We start from the raw sequence: 14768 nt of genomic DNA on the forward strand, positions 1-14768 counted from the left end.
GAGGACGTGGGCCAGGGGTCGATGGCGGGACAGGCGACAGCGAGGCCTAATGGTGAGGAGATTAGCGGCGGAGGAGCGGAGGGTGCGGGGTGGGCTGTAGAAGGAGAGAAGGGAGGTGAGGTAGGAGGGGGCGAGGGGATGGACAGCCTTGAAGCCCAGGGTGAGGAGTTTCTGCCTGATGCGCAGATTGATCGGTAGCCATTGGAGGTTTTTGAGGAGGGGAGTAATATGTCCAGAGCGTTTCTGGACAAAGGTAATCCGGGCAGCAGCATGAAGTATGGATTGAAGTGGGGAGAGACACGAGGATGGGAGATCAGAGAGAAGGCTAGTGCAGTAGTCCAGACGGGATAGGATGAGAGCTTGAACGAGCAGGGTAGCGGTGTGGATGGAGAGGACAGGGCGGATCTTGGCAATGTTGCGGAGCTGAGACCGGCAGGTTTTGGTGATGGCTTATTTGGTGACAACGTGGCTCGGTGGAAAGAGCCCGGGCTTGGGAGTCAGAGGTCGTGGGTTCTAATCCCGGCTCCGCCGCACGTCTGCTATGTGACTTTGAGCAAGTCACTTCACTTCTCTGAGCCTCAGTTACCTGTAAAACGGGGATAAAGACTGTGAGCCCCACCTGGTCAAATTATATCCCCTCAGCGCTTAGAACGGTGCTTTGCACATAGTAAGTGCTTAACAAATGCCATTATTATCATTATTATTATTATTACTATTAGAACGCAATCTATGCTTGCCTTCCCAAAGACTGCCCTGTTCTGTGTAGCAGATTGTAACAGCTCAAGGGTGTTTAGAACGTTCCCTTTCCAAGCTATAATTTTCCCGGAGTTTTCATTATTTATTCAGTCCTATTTATTGAGCGCTTGATGTATGCAGATCACGGTACTAAGCGCTCGGGAAGTACAATTCAGTATCCACATTCGCTTATCTATGTGAAGCAGCGTGGCTCAATGGAAAGAGCACGGACTTTGGAGTCGGAGGTCATGGGTTCCAATCCCGGCTCCGCCACTTGTCAGCTGTGTGACTTTGGGCAAGTCACTTCTCTGGGCCTCAGTTCGCTCATCTGTAAAATGGGGATTAAGACTGTGAGCCCCCCCGTGGGACAACCTGATCACCTTGTAACCTCCCCAGCGCTTAGAACAGTGCCTTGCACATAGTAAGCGCTTAATAAATGCCATCATTATTATTATTATATTATTATTTATATATTATATATATTCTATATTCTATATGTATATATTATATATACAATAATTACACATATAATATAATATAATAATACAATATATAATGATATATAATGTATATTATAATAATATTAATAATAATATGATATATTATAATAATATTATAATAATATATTATAAGCCATTTTGGCACCATGATAGCCCGTTCCAAGTTATCGTAGTTTTCTTGCTTCACAGATCAAACCACCTGATCCCACTGTGCTTCTGTGACGCCGTATCAGTAATTTGGCAACAATTTGGCGGGGATTTAATGGGAAATGTTTAAAGGTCACTTCTGGTGTGTAGTAAAAGCGAACTTTAAGCAGTTTCCACGAAGCTCGTTGTGTAAGTCCAAGGAGCTACCAATGGAGCAATAGGGCACAGGGCCGAAGGCGACGGGTCACATCGCAGACAGATTGGCAGCCGGCGGCTAAAATAACTTCATTCATTCATCCAATCGTATTTATTGAGCGCTTACCGTGTGCAGAGCACTGTACTAAGCGCTTGGAAAGTACGATTAGAAGCAGCGTGGCTCAATGGAAAGAGCCCGGGCTCTGGAGTCAGAGGTCATGGGTTCCAATCCCGGCTCCGCCAACTGTCAGCTGTGTAACTTTGGGCAAGTCACTGAACTTCTCTGTGCCTCAGTTACCTTATATGTAAAATGGGGATTAATAATGATAGCATTTATTAAGCACTGATTATGTACAGAGCACCGTGCTGGGGAGGTTACAAGGTGATCAGGTTGTCCCACGGGGGGCTCACAGTCTTAATCCCCATTTTACAGATGAGGTCGCTGAGGCACAGAGAGATTAAGTGACTCGCCCGAAGCCACCCAGCTGACAATTGGCAGAGCCAGGATTTGAACCCGTGACCTCTGACTCCGAAGCCCGGGCTCTTTCTACTGAGCCACGCTGCTTCTCTAAGACTGTGAGCCCCCCGTGGGACAACCAACAAGGTGTTCGCCTTGTAGCCTCCCCAGTGCTTAGTACAGTGCTTGGCACATAGTAAGCACACAAGAGAAGCAGCATGGCTCAGTGGAGAAGAGCCCGGGCTTTGGAGTCAGAGGTCATGGGTTCAAACCCCGGCTCCGCCAATTGTCAGCTGTGTGACTTTGGGCAAGTCACTTAACTTCTCTGGGCCTCAGGTCCCTCATCTGTAAAATGGGGTTTGAGACTGTGAGCCCCCCGTGGGACAACCTGATCACCTTGTAACCTCCCCAGCGCTTAGAACGGTGCTTGGCACATAGTAAGTGCTTAATAAATGCCATTATTATTATTATTATTACAATTTGGCAACAGATAGAGACAATCCCTACCCAACAATGGGCTCACAATCTAGAAAGGGGGAGACTGCCAACAAAGCAAGTAGACAGGCATCAGTAGCATCAAAATAAATAAATAAAATCACATTATGAATAAAATCGATAGAATAATAAATATGTACAAACGTACACAAGTGCAGGCAGCCTCAGACAGATGTGAAAGTCGGGTTGAATGACGGTAAGTGGAGTTTGGAGCCGTGGACCCTGCGTTGGACTTGGACCGCGTCCCCTCGATTGGCTTGCGTTTGCCCCGGGGCTCGGTGCGGGGCTTAACATGCATTCATTCATTCAATCGTATTTATTGAGCGCTCACTGTGTGCAGAGCACTGGACGAAGCGCTTGGGAAGTCCAAGTTGGCAACATCTAGAGACGGTCCCTACCCACCAGCGGGCTCACACGGTAAGAGCTCAGTTAATGCGATTGAGTGAATGAATGAATATGTTTGTATGTATTTATTGCTCTATTTATTTTGTTTGTACATATTCTATTTATTTTATTTTGTTAATATGTTTGGTTTTGTTGTCTGTCTCCCCCTTCTAGACTGTGAGCCCGCTGTTGGGTAGGGACCGTCTCTAGATGTTGCCAACTTGGACTTCCCAAGCGCTTAGTCCAGTGCTCTGCACACAGTAAGCGCTCAATAAATACAATTGAATGAATGAATGAATAGAAACCTGTCCTCCTGGTGCCCAGGAGGGGACTTTTTCTCCAGTTGGCATCACTGCCTGAGCAACTGGGCGGAACTGGGATCTTCTTTGAGCGGTGGGTACGTGGGGGTCGGAGGGGTGGAATAATAATAATAATAATAATACTTTATAATTATGGTATCTGTTAAGCGCTTACTATGTGCCAGGGACTGTTCTCAGCGCTGGCGTAGACGCAAGGTAATCGGATTGAACCCGGTCCCCGTCCCTCACGGGGCTCACAGTCTTAATCCCCATTTTACGGTTGAGGGAACTGCGGCACAGAGAAATGAAGTGACTTGCCCAAGGTCACACAGCGGAAGGCAAGAGAAGGAGATCCAAGTTATTAGTATTGTGGTATTTGTTAATCAATCAATCATATTTATTGAGTGCTTACTGTGTGCAGAGCACTGCACTAAGCGCTTACTACGTGCCAGGCACTGTACAGGGGTGGATACGCAGCGTGGCTCAGTGGAAAGAGCCCGGGCTTTGGAGTCAGAGGTCATGGGTTCAAATCCCGGCTCCGCCAATTGTCAGCTGTGTGACTTTTGGCAAATCACTTCACTTCTCTGGGCCTCGGTTCCCTCATCTGTAAAATGGGAATGAAGACTGGGAGCCTCCCGTGGGACAACCTGATCACCTTGTAACCTCCCCAGCGCTTAGAATGGTGCTTTGCGCATAGTAAGCACTTAATAAATGCCATTATTATTATTATTATTATTACAAGCAAATCAGGTTGGACACAGTCCCTGTCCTATATGGGGCTCACAGTCCCGATCCCCATTTAACAGATGAGGTAACTGAGGCACAGAGAAGCCAAGTGACTTTCCTTAGGTCACACAGCACACAGATGGAGTCGGGATTAGAACCCGTGGCCTTCTGTCTCCCAGGCCCGTGCTCCATCCATTACGCCGTGCTGCTTCTCTAAGTTACGGGGCTGAAACTCTCCATGCTCGCTGTGCTGAGGGGAAAACTTAGCCATGTTTAATTATAATTATTTATTGTACTTTCCCAAGCACTTAGTACAATGCCTGGCACAAAGTAAGCACCTGAAACATACCATCAAAAAAATAAAATAGAAATAAAGCCAGGTCATTTGATTCCCAGGCCTGTGCCTTTTCCTCGAGGCCGAGCTGCTGGAATAATAATATAATAATGATGGCATTTATTAAGCATCATCATCATCATCATCAATCGTATTTATTGAGCGCTTACTATGTGCAGAGCACTGTACTAAGCGCTTGGGAAGTACAAATTGGCAACATCTAGAGACAGTCCCTACCCAACAGTGGGCTCACAGTCTAAAAGGGGGAGACAGAGAACAAAACCAAACATACCAACAAAATAAAATAAATAGAATAGATATGTACAAATAAAATAAATAAATGAATAAATAGAGTAAAAAAAAATGTACAAACATATATACAGCACTGTTCTAAGCGCTTGGAAGCGAGGAATACAATTCAAAGTGATCTTAATGAATCGGAAAAACGTCCAAGCAGATGAAATTGAATAGGGACAAGCCTCCCTAGCAACAAAATTCACAAAAAACGCAACTGGGACAATGTTGGCTAGGCACAAATCCAGCAGAAAACTCCCGCCCGAACCGGGGGCTCACGACCCCAAGTTGAACGAGCTAGTCTTATATTATCATTATTTAAAAAGCTAATTTGGTGTAGGGATGTATTACTAGAAACTCGACACGCTGAGGTCAGAAAGTTCTCTTTCCCTGGGACGAATTCTTTTTAAAGTCATATTTCAGTCCCTGCACATTGGGAGTGCTATGGAGAAACAGGAGAAGATATAGGGGAGAATGACAAGATGATTTAAATATGGAAAAATGGGTCTTATAAGGAAAGGTTTAAGGGTTTGTGTAGCGAGGAGGAGTCTAAGAGGCAAGGAGAATGCCAACCGTGTTCTTCATGACCGAAGAAGAATTAATGGATTGAAAACTGAAAAGGAGAGAAACACAAGGAAGACCTCCAAGGTAAAATACTGGAACTATCAAGGCAGGTTATTGAGCACCCATCCCTAGAAACTATTATGAAAAGGATCGATATTAACTTGTATCTACCCAGTGCTTAGAACAGTGCTTGACACATAGTAAGCGCTTAACAAATATGAGCCCACTGTTGGGTAGGGACTGTCAATCAATCAATCAATCGTATTTATTGAGCGCTTACTATGTGCAGAGCACTGTACTAAGCGCTTGGGAAGTACAAATTGGCATCACATAGAGACAGTCCCTACCCAACAGTGGGCTCACAGTCGAAAAGGGGGAGACAGAGAACAGAACCAAACACACCAACAAAATAAAATAAGTAGGATAGAAATGTACAAGTAAAATAAATAAATAAATGAATAAATAGAGTAATAAATATGTACAACCATATATACATACGTACAGGTGCTGTGGGGAAGGGAAGGGAAACACAAGGAAGACCTCCAGGGTAAAATACTGGAACAGACTATCAAGGCAGGTTATTGAGCGCCCATCCCTAGAAACTATTATGAAAATGGATCGATATTAACTTGTATCTGCCCAGTGCTTAGAACAGTGCTTGACACACAGTAAGCGCTTAACAAATATGAGCCCACTGTTGGGTAGGGACCGTCGCTATATGTTGCCCATTTGTACTTCCCAAGCGCTTAGTACAGTGCTCTGCACACGGTAAGTGCTCAATAAATACGATTGAATGAATGAATACCATAAAAAACATAACAAGGCTAAAAGACCCAAACCTCCAGTAAACAACTATCATGCTTGAACAGTTTAGTTATCCTCCTGCTTGGGGCTGAGGCAGATTATTTCTTCAAGTTTTTTCCAGATTTACTATTTTAGGAGTCTATTAATCAATTCCAGGTTTCTCTCACTTCAAGGCAATATTTATGGCATCCGTCGACGCTTTCCAAAACAAAATCGACTCCCTTATTTCTTGTCCTATTCCTTTCGATGTCTCCCTGTTCTGGTTTTCAACACCTACCAATTTAGCATGTATCTCTGAATTTCATTACAGTGCAGTTTTATTCCTTTTGCCCATCATTAACAAAGGTGTTTCTGACATTTTAACTTTTAAGTATTTTTCCTTTAAAAACGATTTCACGCTGGGTAAATACCAGCCTACCTGAATGTATCCCATGAGACGTAATCCCATAAAATGATACAAAATCCCATAAAATGGATTTTCAGTCCGTATTTTCCCAAGGGCAAGTCATGGATATTCTACAATACCTCCTTGTTCTCCCCTTAAGCAGCGTGGCCTATTATTATTATTACCGCAGTGCTTAGAACAGTGCCTGGCATGGAGTAAGCATTTAACAAATACCATTATTATTATTATTATTATTATTATTATTATTACCCCAGTGCTTATAAGAGTGCTTGGCATGGAGTAAGCATTTAACAAATACTACTATTATTATTATTACTCCATCACTTAGAACAGTGCCTGGCACATAGTCAATGCTTAACAAATACCATTATTATTATTATTACCCCATTCATTCATTCATTCAATCATATTTATTGAGCACTGTGTGCAGAGCACTGTACTAAGCGCTTGGGAAGTACAAGTTGGTGAGATATAGAGCCCAACAACGGGCTCCGGTCTAGAAGGGGGAGAACAGCGCTTAGAACAGTGCCTGGCATATAGTAAGCGCTTAACAAATACCGTAATTATTTTTATTTTAACCCTGGAGCTTAGAACAGTGTCTGGCACGTAGTAAGCACTTAACAAATACCATAATTATTATTATTATAAGCCCAGCTCTTAGAACGTGGCTTAGCGGAAAGAGCCCGGGCTTGGGAGTCCGAGGTTGTGGGTTCTAATCCTGGATCTGCCACTTGTCAGCTGTGTGACCTTGGGCAAGTCACTTCACTTCTCTGGGCCTCAGTTACCTCATCCGTAAAATGGGGATGAAGACTGTGAGCCCCACGTGGGACAACCTGATGATCTTGTATCTACCCCAGCGCTTAGAACAGTACTTGGCACATAGTAAGTGCTTAACAAATGCCAACATTATTATTATTATTATTATTAACAGTGCTTGACACGTAGTAAGCATTTAACAAATACCATTATTATTATTACCCCAGCGCTTAGAACAGTGCCTGGCATGTAGTAAGCGCTTAACAAATACCATAATTATTATAATCCCAGCGCTTAGAACAGTGCCTGATATGTAGTAAGCACTTAACGAATACCATACTTATTATTATTATTATAACTACAGTGCTTATAATTTATATTATATTATATATGTTAACATACTTATATATATATTATATATATTATATTTTATATAAGCTTAACAAACACCATCATTATTATTATTAATGATAAATACCCCCACGTGGGACAACCTGATAACCTTCTATCTACTCCAGCAGTGCTTGGCACATAGTAAGTGCCTAACAAATACCATCATTATGATTGTTATTAATGCCACAATTATTATTATTATAATCCCAGCACTTAGAACAGTGCCTGGTATGTAGTAAGCGCTTAACAAATACCATACTTATTATTATTATTATAACTACAGTGCTTAGAAAAGTGCCTGGCACTTAGGTGCTTAACAAACAACATCCTTATCATTATTAATGATAAATACCCCACGTGGGACAACCTGATAACCTTCTATCTACCCCAGCAGTGCTTGGCATAGAGTAAGTGCCTAACAAATACCATCATTATTGTTGTTATTAATACCACAATAATTATTATTATTATCCCAGTGCTTAAAACAGTGCCTATGTAATAAACGCTTAATACCATAATTATTATTATTATTGCCCCAGCACTTAAAACAGTGCCTGACATGTAATAAGCGCTTAATACCATTATTATTATTATTACCTCAGCGCTTAAAACAGGGCCTGACATGTAATAAGCGCTTAATACCATTATTATTATTATTACCCCAGTGCTTAAAACAGGGCCTGACATGTAATAAGCGCTTAATACCATTATTATTATTATTATTACCCCAGCGCTTAAAATGGGGCCTGACATGTAATAAGCGCTTAATACCATAATTATCATTATTATTATTACCCCAGCGCTTAAAACCAGGCCTGACATGTAATAAGCACTTAATACCATAATTATTATCATTATTATTACCCCAGCGCTTTAAAACAGGGCCTGTGTAATAAGCGCTTAATACCATTATTATTATTATTATTACCCCAGCACTTAAAACGGGGCCTGACATGTAATAAGCGCTTAATACCATAATTATCATTACTATTATTACCCCAGCGCTTAAAACAGGGCCTGACATGTAATAAGCACTTAATACCATAATTATTATCATTATTATTACCCCAGCGCTTAAAACAGGGCCTGTGTAATAAGCGCTTAATACCATTATTATTATTATTATTACCCCAGCGCTTAAAACGGGGCCTGACATGTAATAATCGCTTAATACCATAATTATCATTATTATTATTACCCCAGCGCTTAAAACAGGGCCTGACATGTAATAAGTGCTTAATACCGTAATTATTATCATTATTATTACCCCAGCGCTTAAAACAGGGCCTGTGTAATAAGCGCTTAATACCATAATAATTATTATTATTATTACCCCAGCACTTAAAACAGGGCCTGTGTAATAAGCGCTTAATACCATGATTATTATTATTATTATTACCCCAGCACTTGAAACAGGGCCTGACGTGTAATAAGCGCTTAATACCATCATTATTATTATTACCCCAGTGCTTACAACAGTGCCTGGCATGAAGGAAGCGTTTAACAAATACCATTATTATTATTATTATTTTTGTGACCCTAGAACGGCACCTGGTATGTAGCAAGGGTTTAACAAATGCCATCAAAAAGCAGAAAAAAATATCAATTCTGGATTAGGGATTAGCCCCAATTTGGGGGGATCGCTCTCATTTGAATGAGAAACGACGTCCCGCTCTGTAAATCTAGGGGGACAATGGACGGACATCTGTCGCGCCAGCTGCCAGGCGGTGGGTGGATGTGGATGTGGGGTGTGCGTTTGTGTGTCTATATTTATTACTCTATTTTATTAATGATGTGAACAGAGCTATCATTCTCCCGATCGATTTCGATGGTATTGACGCCTGGGGTGGATAGAAGGTTATCAGGTGGTCCCACGTGGGGGTATTTATTATTAATTGTAATAATGATGGTGTTTGTTAAACACTTCAGTGCCAGGCACTTTTCTAAGCACTGTAGTTATAATAATAATAATAATAATAAAAGTATGGTATTTGTTAAGCGCTTACTACATATCAGACACTGTTCTAAATGCTGGGATTATAATGATAATAATTGTGGCATTAATAACAATCATAATGATGGTATTTGTTAGGCACTTATTATGTGCCAAGCACTGTTCTAAGTGCTGGGGTAGATAGAAGGTAATCAGGTTGTCCCACGTCGGGGTATTCATTATTAATAATAATAATGATGGTGTTTGTTAAACACTTAAGTGCCAGGCACTTTTCTAAGCACTGTAGTTATAATAATAATAATAATAAGTACGGTATTTGTTAAGCGCTTACTACATATCAGGCGCTGTTCTAGGCGCTGGGATTGTAATAATAATAATTGTGGTATTAATAATAATAATAATAATAACAATAATGATGGTATTTGTTAGGCACTTACTATGTGCCAAGCACTGTTCTAAGTGCTGGGGTAGATAGAAGGTTATCAGGTTGTCCCACGTGGGGGTATTTATTATTAATAATAATAATGATGGTGTTTGTTAGGCACTTAATTGCCAGGCACTTTTCTGAGCACTGTAGTTATAATAATAATAATAATAAGTACGGTATTAAGCGCTTACTACATATCAGGCACTGTTCTAAGCGCTGGGATTATAATAGTAATAATTGTGGTATTAATAATAATAATAATAATGATGGTATTTGTTGGGCACTTATTATGTGCCAAGCACTGTTCTAAGTGCTGGGGTAGATAGAAGGTTATCAGGTTGTCCCACGTGGGGGTATTTATTCTTAATAATAATAATGATGGTGTTTGTTAAGCACTTAAGTGCCAGGCACTTTTCTAAGCACTGTAGTTATAATAATAATAATAATAATAAGTATGGTATTTGTTAAGTGCTTACTACATATCAGGCACTGTTCTAAGCGCTGGGATTAGAATAGTAAGAATTGTGGTATTAATAACAATAATAATAATAATGATGGTATTTGTTAGGCACTTATTATGTGCCAAGCACTGCTGGGGTAAATAGAAGGTTATCAGGTTGTCCTACGTGGGGGTATTTATTATTAATAATAATAATGATGGTATTTGTTAAGCACTTAGGTGCCAGGCACTTTTCTAAGCACTGTAGTTATAATAATAATAATAAGTATGGTATTTGTTAAGTGCTTACTACATATCAGGCACTATTCTAATTGCTGGGACTATAATAATAATAATTGTGGTATTAATAATAATAATAATGATGGTATTTGTTAGGCACTTACTATGTGCCAAGCACTGTTCTAGGCACTGGGGTAGATAGAAGGTTATCACGTTGTCCCACGTGGGGGTATTTATTCTTAATAATAATAATGATGGTGTTTGTTAGGCACTTAAATGCCAGGCACTTTTCTAAGCACTGTAGTTATAATAATAATAATAATAAGTACGGTATTTGTTAAGCGCTTACTACATAACAGGCACTGTTCTAAGCGCTGGGACTATAATAATAATAATTGTGATATTAATAATAATAATAATGATGGTATTTGTTAGGCACTTACTATGTGCCAAGCACTGTTCTAAGCGCTGGGGTAGATAGAAGGTTATCAGGTTGTCCCATGTGAGGGTATTTATTATTAATAATAATAATAATGATGGTGTTTGTTAAGCATTTAAGTGCCAGGGAATTTTTTTTTGTTGTCTATCTCCCCTTTCTAGACGGTGAGCCCGTTGTTCGTTCATTCATTCATTCATTCATTCAATCGTATTCATTGAGCGCTTACTGTGTGCAGAGCACTGGACTAAGCGCTTGGGAAGTGCAAGTTGTTGGGTAGGGGCCATCTCCATTGCTGAATTGTACTCTCTCAAGCGCTTAATACAGTGCCCTGCGCACAGCGCTCAAGAAATACGAATGAATGAATGAATGGTGGGTAGGGTGCGCAGGGTTAGGCCCAAATCGAGTTAGGCCCATCCCAACCTAGGCTGCCAGCCAACTTGTACTTCCCAAGCGCTTAGTACAGTGCTCTGCACACAGTAAGCGCTCAATAAATACGATTGATTGATTGATTGATTGATTGATTCCTTCCTTTCAATGGCAAACCTGACAGGCCCGCCCGGAGACCACGCCGCATCTGCCCCCCCGGGCCTCGGGGCGGGCGGTGGGTGCGCTGAGTGGTGTGTGGATGTGTGTGTTTGTGTAGAGAAGCAGTGGAAATCAATCAATCAATCAATCAATCAATCGTATTTATTGAGCGCTTACTGTGTGCAGAGCACTGTACTAAGCGCTTGGGGAGTCCAAGTCGGCAACATATAGAGACGGTCCCTACCCAACAGCGGGCTCACAGTCTAAAAGGGGGAGACAGAGAACAGAACCAAACATACTAACAAAATAAAATAAATAGAATAGATATGTACAAGTAAAATAAATAAATAAACAGAGTAATAAATATGTACAAACATATATGCATATATACAGGTGCTGTGGGGAAGGGACGGAGGTAAGGTGGGGGGGATGGAGAGGGGGACGAGGGGGAGAGGAAGGAAGGGGCTCAGTCTGGGAAGGCCTCCTGGAGCCCGGGCTTGGGAGTCAGAGGTCATGGGTTCGAATCCCGGCTCCGCCACTTGGCAGCTGTGTGACTCCGGGCAAGACACTTAAATTTTCTGTGCCTCAGTTACCACGTCTGGAAAATGGGGATTAAGACTGTGAGCCCCATGTGGGACAACTTGATTACCTTGTATTCCCCCCCATCCCCCAGTGCTTAGAACAATGTTTGGCACATAGTAAGCACTTAACAAATTCAATTATTATTATTGTGTGATGTGTGTGGTGTGTAGGGTGAGGGGCCCGTGGGCAGGCCCAGATCAAAATCGAGTTAGGCCCATCCCGGCCTAGGCCGCCATTCCTCCCTGTCAACGGAAAACCAGGCTCCGGGATGGACCCTGACCCCATCCAGGGACGCACCCCAAGATCCTAACGGCACCGGCTTGGGAGTCAGGGGTTGTGGGTTCTAATCCCGGCTCCGCCCCTGCTCTGCTGCCTGACGTTGGGCAAGTCACTTCACTTCTCTGGGCCTCAGTTCCCTCAGCTGTCAAATGGGGACTGACACGGTGAGCCCCAGGTGGGCCCGGGGCTGTGTCCGACCCGAAGACCTCGTATCGACCCCAGCGCTTGGCACATAGTGAGCGCTTAATAGCCTGGTTATTATTAGTCTTAAGGAGGACGGATTTGGGGGAAAAAACCAAAAGCAACGACAGGAAAGGGGTGAGGGGGTCCATGGGGGAGCCTGGGCTCTAGCCAGGGGGATTTCCCCACGCTGACTAGGGAAGCAACGTGGCTCGGTGGAAAGAGCACCGGCTTTGGAGTCGGAGGTCCTGGGTTCAAATCCCACTCCGCCACTTCTCAGCTCTGTGACTTTGGGCAAGTCACTTCCCTTCTCTTTGCCTGCGACCTCATCCGTAAAATGGGGATGAAGACTGTGAGCCCCATGAGGGACAACCTGATCACCTTGTAACCTCCCCAGCGCTCAGAACGGTGCTTTGCACATGGTAAGCGTTTAATAAATGCCATTATTGTTATTCAAATCCCGGCCCCGCCACTTGTCAGCTGTGCGACTTTGGGCAAGTCACTTCGCTTCTCTTTGCCTCACTTCCCTTATCTGTAAAATGGGGATGAAGACTGCGAGCCCCACGAGGGACAACCTGATCACCTTGTAACCTGCCCAGCGCTTAGAACAGTGCTTTGCACATAGTAAGTGCTTAATAAATGCCACTATTATTATTATTGTTATTATTAAAGAGCATGGGCTTTGGAGTCAGAGGTCATGGGTTCAAATCCCCTCTCTGCCACTGTCAGCTGGGTGACTTTGGGCAAGTCACTTCACTTCTCTGTACCTCAGTTCCCTCATCTGTAAAATGGGGATGAAGACTGTGAGCCCCACATGGGACAACCTGATCACCTTGTATCCCTCCAGCGCTTAGAACAGTGCTTCTCACATAGTAAGCGCTTAACAAATGCCGTCATTATTTTTCTTCTCTGTGCCTCAGTTCCCTCATCTGTAAAATGGGGATGAAGACTGTGAGCCCCCACCATGGGACGACCTGATCACCTTGTATCCCTCCAGCGCTTAGAATAGTGCTTCACACATATTAAGCGCTTAACAAATGCCATCATTATTATGATTATCATTATTCTCTGGGCCTCAGTTCCTTCATCTGTCAAATGGGGATGAAGACTGCGAGCCCCCCATGGGACAACCTGATCATGTTGTAAACTCCTCAGCGCTTAGAACAGTGCTTTGCACATAGTAAGCGCTTAATAAATGCCATCATTATTATTATTATTCTCTGGGCCTCAGTTCCCTCATCTGTCAAATGGGGATGAAGACTGTGAGCCCCACGTGGGGCAAACTGATCACCTTGCAAACTCCCCAGCGCTTAGAACACTGCTTTGCACACAGTAAGCGCTCTATAAATGCCATCCTCATTGTAACCTCCCTAGCGCTTAGAACAGTGTTTTGCACATAGTAAGCGCTTAATAAGTGCTATCATTATTATTATTATTTCAACCCGCTATGGGCAGGAGCGGAGGTCTGGCGTCGGGGCCCCGGGCCTGAGGCGAGCGAAACCCCGCCCCGCCCCGCCGGCCGTCAGCCAATGGGAAGCGCCGCCGCCTCAGAGGTGGGCGGGGCCATCTCTCTCTCTCTCTCTCTCTCTCTCTCTCTCTCTCTCTCTCTCTCTCTTTCTCTCTCTCTCTTTCTCTCTCTCTCTCCCCCCCCCCCCGGCGGCCGTCAGCCAATAGGAAGCGCCACCGCCCCAGCGGTGGGCGGGACCGGCTCTCTCTCTCTCTCTCGCTCTCTCTCTCTCTCTCTCTCTCTCTCTTCCCCCCGGCGGCCGTCAGCCAATGGGAAGCGCCTCCGCCTCAGAGGTGGGCGGGGCCGGCTCTCCCTCTCTTTCCCTCTCTCTCCCTCCCCCCTGGCGGCCGTCAGCCAATAGGAAGCGCCGCCGCCTCAGCGGTGGGCGGGGCCGGCTCTCTCTCTCCCCCTCTCTCCCTCCCCGGCGGCCGTCAGCCAATAGGAAGCGCCGCCACCGCCTCAGCGCTGGGCGGGGCCGGCTCTCTCTCTCTCTCTCTCTCTCTCTCTCTCTCTCTGCCCCCCTCGGCGGCCGTCAGCCAATAGGAAGCGCCGCCGCCTCATTGGTGGGCGGGGCCGGCTCTCTCTCCTCTCTCTCTCTCCCTCCCTCCCTCCCCACCCCCCGACGGCCGTCAGCCAATGGGAAGCGCCTTCGCGTCAGCGGTGGGCGGGGCCGGCTCTCTCTCTCTCTCTCTCTCTCTCTCTCTCTC

This window comes from Tachyglossus aculeatus, chromosome 25 (assembly GCF_015852505.1).
Source record: "Tachyglossus aculeatus isolate mTacAcu1 chromosome 25, mTacAcu1.pri, whole genome shotgun sequence".
Lineage (NCBI taxonomy): Eukaryota > Metazoa > Chordata > Mammalia > Monotremata > Tachyglossidae > Tachyglossus > Tachyglossus aculeatus.